This window comes from Aythya ferina (genome assembly GCF_964211825.1).
Source record: "Aythya ferina genome assembly, chromosome: 1".
Lineage (NCBI taxonomy): Eukaryota > Metazoa > Chordata > Aves > Anseriformes > Anatidae > Aythya > Aythya ferina.
Genome location: NC_140296.1, coordinates 169,648,115 through 169,656,606, shown reverse-complemented (window position 1 = coordinate 169,656,606; position 8,492 = coordinate 169,648,115). Strand labels below are relative to the sequence as shown.

The following is an 8,492-nucleotide window of genomic DNA, read 5'->3' as shown; positions in this document are numbered from 1 at the left end:
TTTTCTTGGTTTTTATTATGTGTATTCCTTGGTGCCAACACTAACAATCCCTGTTCAGCCCTCCCTCCTGGTTTGTAGCTTCAGCAGCAGCTTCCATGGCCAGAGGAAAGATACGGCAGAACGAAGCCGCATCGGCAGAGCGAGCTGAGGAGAAAATGATGTAATGGAGTTATGAAATACATTCTGCTCTCTGTGCCGTACATTTTGTTCTTCTAACCAACCTGAGTACCAAAACTAATGAATCGCTAACGTAACTAATGATCGCAAGAGATTCCTGTGAATGCTTCTGGCCCACTGTGTTAATTAAGGCTTGATTCTGAAGTGGACAGAAATGAAAGGAAGCAAAGAAAAATCCTATCTATATTTCAGTGTAAATTGTTGTGTTAATTGGGACATAATTCTGCTGCTGGGGGAAGCAGGACAAAAAATACTGAGTATTTTTAGACCTGTCATCATTAAATGTACTTGCTCCTGTCTTAATATTGAGGTAAACCAGATGTGAGTATATGTTTTAAATGCAAGTATTGCTAAATGTTGCACATCCCTCAAGGGCTGAAGTTGAGTCCTGATATAAAGCTCATTAAAATCAACAGTAACTTTTCCTCTATTTTCAGTAGAATCTGAATCTGGACACAAAGGGATATTTAAAAAAAAAAAAAAAAAAAAAAAAAAAAAGTAATTGTGAGAAAGAAAATTCAAAGATAGTCAAAATGTTGGTGCTGACATTCCTTTATACTTATGAACACTGCTTTCGTAAGTTAAAATTCTGTACTTTCATTTTCTGGTAAAATAGGATCAAATAGGACCAAATACGACCACCATTATGGTCCCAGTGCTGTCCTTGTTCAGACTATTCAGATTTTCTTCTCAGTGCATCATTTAAAAAACTCTGGTAACAGGGTGAAGAAGGTCATTCTCAGCAAGAATACAGACTTATAAGTGGAGGAAACTAAGTGTGAGCTCACAACTTCATGCTGCCATGTTATCTAAGGTGTGATTCAATCAGTCATCATCAGATAATTGTCGTTGCGCCCAGCCCTTTTATGGAAGACTTTGAAGAACTCTCCTAGTATCACAGGAGGCGGTGATTCAGAAGGCGGTAACCTTCTGTCTGCATCATGTGCTGCTCAAAGTGTCCTCTCGGAAAAGGAGGGAAGTAAGGCGTCTGAAGCTTTGAAATTGTTAAAATATGTGTGACTTCTTTTTTTTAAAGAAAAGTGTTAATCCATAGCCTGGACACTTTCTGCTCCAGGTAATTGCATTTCCTCTCTACTTCCACGTTATTCTTCATTTCCTTTTTAAAACACTTCTGTTGCTGTGACAGCCTTGTTCCTCATCCGATCAGCTTGTTGTCCGATGCAGTTTGAAAGATCTTTTCAACACAGGATAAAACAAAGTAGGCTTTTCCTTTTACCAAGTTAATCCTTATTTTTAAGAGTTTAAATTCCAGAGCTTTTTCTACAATCTCCCTGCAAGAGTGCTGTGCTTTCACAACAGCCATGTTGTGAAACAGCTATTCCATGCTTTATCTGAAGTAACTACAGTGATATAAAAAGTAGTCTCACAAAGATAGGGGAAAACAGATTTAAAAAAAAATGACACCCCAGTAAGCAAATGTTGACACTTACAATTTAGATTGCAGTAGTGTCCATTGCTTTAGATTGCTGTAGTGTCTGCAGCTTAGAAAAACAAAGGCGGAGTTTGGCCCTCAAAAGAGTTATCACAGTGGAAAAAAAAAATAAATAAAGGGAGGGCTACATTTTATAAACAAATGGAAGGAATGGAAGGACTTGGGCCAACAACATGGAAGAGAGTCAGACGAGTAAGAGATACTGGCAGGCAAATGTGAAGAGAGTCAAACATCCCTACGAGATAGGAAACATTCATTCAACACAAGTTGGAGGAAGAAGAGGTTTGGAGTGATTTAGAGTTTTCCTCAACAATGAAGAAAATGTGGAAAGTGAAAAAGATTCAGGAATAAAAAAAAATGGAGTTGAATTTCTGTCAAGTTTGTGATGAAGCCCCAATTTAAGCAACTGATTAATTATTGGCAATACACCAAGAAGATGCAACTGAGAGAGGTTAGGATGGAGAACTGCATAAATGAAAGCTATGTTGGAAGTTAAGATGATGAACTGGTAGAAATGATAATCATCAGTGTAAAATTCTCAGTCTGAGTTGTCTGAACAGATGAGAAGACACAGAGAAATTGCTCAGAGTTTACAGGGGAAGACATGTCTCTGAAATGTCTGGAGGAGCTATTCAGGCAGGCAGGGATTCCCCACGTACGTTACTACATCTTCTGAGTGTGGAGAAACACTAAATGAAAATCCTGTCAAAGGATAAAGAATGATAAAGATATCTCACACAACTATGCCTCAAAGATAGCAGACAGTTTTCTTTAGTGTAGGAGATGTTGTCTCCTTATTACTCTCGCAATCCAAAGCACATTCTGACCTGTTAAACACCCTCTTGCTGGAACAACACAGCCTTCGAGCTAAGAATCAAACCCTTTCGGTCCATTCACCAGAAAAGACAAGAACTTTGCTTCCTCTCGGAAAGCAAAGCATCCTCCTCTATTAACCAGATGACATTTCTATGCCTCTAGGACAAATTTCTAGAAAAGTTCACAACTAATTGGCACAGGGCCCGGATAACATTCTCTGGCACCGCGTGCCCATTAAACTCCAGAGTTTGCTGGCAGCGCACGCTCTGCATTCTGTCCCCGGGATGGCTGCATTTCAGCTGTAATGAAACTGCAGTGCACAGAACGCCACATTCCTCCCTCCAACACCCATGCAGCCCCAGTGAAAACAATGCAGGCAAAGTTAGAAAAAAATGACGTGGAAGTGACCAAAGGCCATCCTGTCAAACTTTGATTAAAGCATCATTTTTATAAGTCCTTCATTTTTCCCAAATAAACTATCAACTGTCCCCCGTCCGTCCATCTGTCCCCTAGTCATTCCTCAGCATTTTTAACAAGATCTGTCAATATTTTCATCCTCTTCTTCCAGCAGAAAGGATCTTCTGTGTTCTCTTTTAGCTGTTCCTCCCAACAGCCACGACATTACCAGGCAGTTCACTGTGTTAGTGATGAGCAGGCTGAGCGTCCCATGAGCTTCAGCTACACACAGGTCATGGACACGAGAGGTTTTTGAAGTACAGGCAGGCATCTGGAGAATCAGAGAACATACGTCAGAGCACTGAGAAGGAAAGCCAACGTGGCTGTGCTGTCACTATTCAATACAACAGCACTTCAGCCCCATCTCCCTCATTTCTTCTACATTTCTGGCTCCTCGGGGAGCTGCTGCACCATGCAGGCACCTCCGCACTGGCACAGCTGCTGGAGTAACCAGCAGTGAGCAGCTCAGGCACATCTTAGGCACACAACAAGCTGGGCAGAACGAGCTGTGCAGAGTACCAGCCTGCTAAGCGTACCCAATTTCCACTCACCAGTCACACTGATATGAGTAAAGCTGGTTTAAGAATTGTGCAGAGGATTAACCAAGTGATTCATAGGCAAATCCAAACTTAGGGGCCCGATTTACATTCAAAATATGTAGTCCAGAGGGTTGGGAAAAGGGAACACTCAGTCTCTTGGGTAGAATGGATCCTAATTGCCTATTTCTTCTAGTTATTGTGATCAATTTTCAAGCCTGTCTATATTAAGCAAACCATATGTGTATATATGTGTGTGTACACTTCTTTTAAAATATCGGGTTTCAGATTCCCCCGTGTGAAACTCAAACGCCAAGATCTGCTCGCCAGAGACTCATTCAAACTCCCAAAGGCCCCTTCCTGTTTTCTTGTTGTGTAGCAAAGAGCGACACTTGCCCCCACCATCTATAAAACACGGGGTAATTAACGGCACACTGTAAAACATTATTATGGCGATGACACGCATCTGTTCTCTGAACGCTGCCTGTTATTTGGGTTTAATCTAGGTCACCAATGAAAGTTGTGACGGCAGAGGGTGCATCTTTCTGTTTGTTCTTTTAATCTGTATAATGATTGTCTCTGGGAGCTGATAATAATATCTACTTACAAAAAAAAAAAAAAAAAAAGTCTAAAAAAAATTCTTTTTTCTGTTTGGTGAGTAAATATACTATTAAGCTAATTGTTGCAAGAGATGCTCTTATGTTTTTTACTCCGGAGACGCTATCAGTTTTGACATCTGATTTATGACTTCTGCCCCACATAGGATGCCCTGCCGAGAAAGGACTGGTTTCTGCCTACTCGGTTTCTCACCGCCCGAGCTCTCCGGCATTATCCGTCATTTACAGGGATTCATTATCAAAGTAGTACACGAGGCTTTAAGCTGTAAAACACCAAGAGATTTGCCTGGACTTTGGAGATTTTGTGACGTCTGGGATTTGGAAGCAACACTCAAAAATGTTTTCTAAATGTGTCACTTTCATCGTGAGCCTCGATGAAGCTCCTCCAGCCAAGGGCAGATAATTCACTGGTCGCTCTTTGACCGCGTTTGCTCTGGCCTCCAGCATCTCCCACGCACCCACTCCAAGCTGTACAGCCCCCAAACACCCATAGCGAGGATGTTTGCAATGTGCAACGGGGAGAAACATCATCTTTTAATATTTTTTTTTCCTTTTTCTATCTCTGTGCTACAAGCAGAGAGCCTGCGCTTCCTCCACACCCACTCTCCTTGCCAGAAGCCTCCTTGCAACTTCCTGTCAGTTTCACACACCATGCCGTGGACTTCCTCTGAGCAAAAGTTTTATCTCAGCACACCACGTTAACTATTTGCTTTCTTTTTTTTTTTTCTTCCCTCCCAGAATCATAAATGATTATTTTTAACGTTTATCAGCGGAAGTATTTGTGACTGGAAAATATTAGCGATGGGTGGGAGGGGATGGGGATGGGGGGGGGGTGATGTTGGTGTGGAAATGAGGGAGAAATGTGGCGGGGAGGCAATGATGCTTAATGGGGAGATGAAGGGATGAGGAATTTAATTGCAGGTCAGGGGCACCCCGCTTTGTAGCGCAGGGCTAACAGCAGCCAGCTGGCATCCAGAGGCGAAAGGAGCTGCGTAAAGGCACTGACACACCACGGTTTTGATACACCCTCCATCCACAGATCCTCCGAAGGGTGGAAGAGCCCCAATTCCTGCCATTTCTCCTCAGCGCTGACCCGCGGCCACCATTACACGAAGAGAGGGGGGGGGACGAGCCCACGACCCCGTGAAGCCGGGACAGACTCGGGGGGGCTGAGTCCCCTCAGGGCAGGCAGCGCTGAGGGGAAGGCGGTGAAGGGAAGGGGAAGGGGGCGAAGGGAAGGGGAAAGGGGGCGAAGGGAAGGGGAAAGGGGTGAAGGGAAGGGGGCCGGGCGCCTGCGCGGAGGCAGGGTCAGCCCTTCCCTTCCCTTCCCCTCCCCTCCCTCCTTCCCTTCCCGTCCCTTCCCTTCCCTTCCCGTCCCCGCCCCGCCGCCAGAGCGAGGCTGGCCGTGCGGCGTCACGGCGACGGCCCCAAGCCGCGCCCCGGCACAGGCAGCCCAGAGGCGGCGGCGGAGCGGAGCTCGGGAGCTCAGCGGGAGCTCGGCCGGCGGGGTAAGGACGGCGGCGGCGGGGAGAGAGGGGAGAGACGGGAGGGGAGGGGAGGGGAGATGGGGGCAGCGGCAGGAACATGGCGGAGCCGCCGCCGATGCCTCGAGGCTGCGGGGCGCTGAGTTGGGGGGGAGCAGGGGAATGGGGGGGGGGGGTGATGGGGCCGTACCCAGCCCTCGCCCCGCCGCCGCCGCTGCTGCTGCCCGCGGCCGAAGTTGCAGCGGGGGCGGAAAGTTGCGGCGAGGGGAGGGAGGGGAGGGCCGGGCCCCAGCCCCAGCCGCAGCCGCAGCCCCGGTGGTGGCGGTGCCGGCTGCGGGAAGTCCGAGCCCGGCCCCACCTCGTCCGGCGCCGCTTCCGCCCGCCTGGGGCTCCGGGAGGAGGAGGAGGAGGAGGAGGAAGAAAGGGGGGGGGGGGAACCGGGGCCGGGCCCCGCTCGCCGCTGCTCAGCCCCCGGCGGTGGCGGCGGGGCCGAGGCCGGAAGGGACGCGGCCGGGCCCGGCTGCGCTGTGGCAGCGAGTGGAAGGGGCTGGTCCCCTCCGGTTTTGTTGTTTTTACCCCCAAATTTAAAAAAATATAAAAGAAAATACCCCCCCACACACACCCCTCCCCTCACAGCGACACAATGCCGGCCCCTCCCGGCCCAGCGCGGAGGTGGGAGCAGCTGGGCGAAGTTGCTGAAGGGGCAGAGCGAGGGTGACAAAAAGGAGAGGGGGGGAAGGAAAAGCCCCCCCACGGCGTGAGGTGGGGACGGGCCGGCACAGGGGGTGTTCCTGAGGTGTTTCTGCTCGAAAATCGCGTGGTTTGTGTGTGCCCTCCTGCCTTTGGGTGCTTTGAGCGGTATAAGTTGCTGTTTCCACCATCTAACAGTCATGTTTTATCCCAAATTGAGGTGCGCAGACAGGGAATGACAAAGAGTTTTCTAGGGACTCTTTCACGGTAAACTGCGTGATGCAGAAAAAGAAGCCGTAAAACACTCTTCTTGTTCCCATAGATTGTAATTAAGAGATAAAGAAGCAATCACATTGTCTTACATAGTCACCACTCAGATAAACGCATTCCCCTTCGGAAGGAGGTTGGAAAAAACTTGGAAAAACAAACCCAACGCTCTGCTTTGGGGTGGCTTAATTCAGTGCTAAAATCTCCAGCTTTGGGAAAACAGAGCTTAATGTTTAGCACAGCCAAGCGTTTTCACTTTCTTCATCCATTCCTTTTTTAAAAAACTCTTGTTCCAAGTCCATCCCGGAGACTTCATTCTAGCGAAAAACGAGCTGAGGGAATAGCGAAGGTTGCCTTGGTCGTTTGCACCGAAGGCTTTGCGGATAAACTTCCCGAATAACCATGTGCACTGTTCTGATCCTCGGTGCCTGCCTGTTTTCAGGGTCGTTTCATGCACTTGTATGGACTACTTGAAGTTTAGCTTGCCACTGGAGGGTAAGGCTTTATGCAGCTAAATAGCTGAGGTTTGAGTTGCTCCATATGCTATAAATGTCATGCATCCTTTTCTTTTTTATACTTATTTTTTTAGCAAAGCTGATCATACTTGGCACCTGGCTGCCTGGGGGTGAATTAAAGCGCAAAACAGAGCTGAGAGACTATAAGCATAAAAACAGAAGTCATATGAAAAAAAAAAAAAATAGCCTTTTGTACTGTTTGTAACTGGAGGTCCTGCTTCGATTACTGTATGCATGCACCAGATAAGTTTTCTGAGTGCAATTAAAATTTTGCTGTTCTGTTCTCCAGCTCTGCTGCAGGACAGGTCATCAAAAATAAATCTGAAGCGAGCCATGACAGTTTTCTTTGTGCTGTGCCAGTTTTGCAGGGCAAAGCTGACTGTCTTTAATTTGAGAGCCTTTCTGGAGCAGAAGCAAACAGATGGGAATCTAGGTGAGAGCCTACAAAAGCAGAAAGAAATTACTGTATGGCTGAGAAAGGAAGCGTGCTGAAGATGACTTAGCTTGTGATCTAGCACTTAGTAAGCACGGGAACTGAAATAAATAGGTGTCCACCTATCGTCTGGAATATGAGAAGTGCAGGAGTCACAGAAGTACTCGGTGTGTGCTGCTGTAGTGCCGGTCCTGGCATCCGTAGTGCCATGCTGCCTGCTCCGAGCTAGAGAGGTGCTCCGAGGGGTAGGGATTAAAAACGGGCGCGCTGTTATCCTTGAGTGGGTGGTGAGACAATAGCTGGGTCCTTGGCCAGCAATGCTGAGATGACTTTCAGATACCTGGCTGACTTCTGAGAGCGCTCTGTAATTCTCCGGGGCACGCTCTGCAATTTCTCCCAAGCTATTGTGAGTTTTAATCAGAATTACTCTTAGTAAATAGATGGCTAAGTATACCCTATGCAACAGAAGCTTATATTTAGCTTGTGGTTGCAAGCAGTGCCACTCTTCTGTCTCAGAACAAACACAGGAGCAGACTGAAGTACTCTGTGTAATGTCAGCCTATTGAGTCCCCGCTGAGCTGGGGCAGGCTTCTGCTGAGTTCTGTCGCATCTAGGTCAGGTAGAGGGATATTTTAGACAGCCTCCTCCTTTGGAGAGAAGGAGGGAGTGACTGCAGTAACTACACCTTCCTTTCTGAAGGCAGACTTTGTTTTCCTGCGCACATATGGTTGAGATAGTCAGGTTGTATTCTTCTCGCACAAAGCAGGGAAGAGGAAGGTGTTTTTTTGGTTGTCTGAAGGCATTTAACAGGGGACCTGCTTATTGCTTGACACTTCTCAAAGTTGTTCAGCAGCCGACTGCAGGAGAGCCGGAGCATCTCACTCGAAGCATCTCGTGTATCGCTTCCGTCTCGGGGCCTGTCAAGCATGAGAGAGCTGAGTGGGATAGGCAGAGTGGAAGTGAGTTGATTACGAGGCGGTGACGCTTTGCTTGTAGTAGGCAAGCAGTGTTTGGAGACAGCCGGAGACCTCGTCTGGTGGTGCAGATC

The 8,492-nt window shown here is 47.5% G+C and overlaps 1 protein-coding gene across 1 annotated transcript in view; it reads left to right on the top strand.

Moving 5' to 3' along the window:
• The first annotated feature begins 5,410 nt into the window (after positions 1–5,410).
• RAP1B (RAP1B, member of RAS oncogene family) overlaps positions 5,411–8,492 on the top strand; it is a 31,900-nt gene continuing 28,818 nt past the window's right edge. Inside the window, exon 1 of the mRNA XM_084492260.1 lies at positions 5,411–5,563. The gene's annotated coding sequence lies outside the window, so the exon portion shown is untranslated. The remainder of the gene's footprint in view (positions 5,564–8,492) is intronic.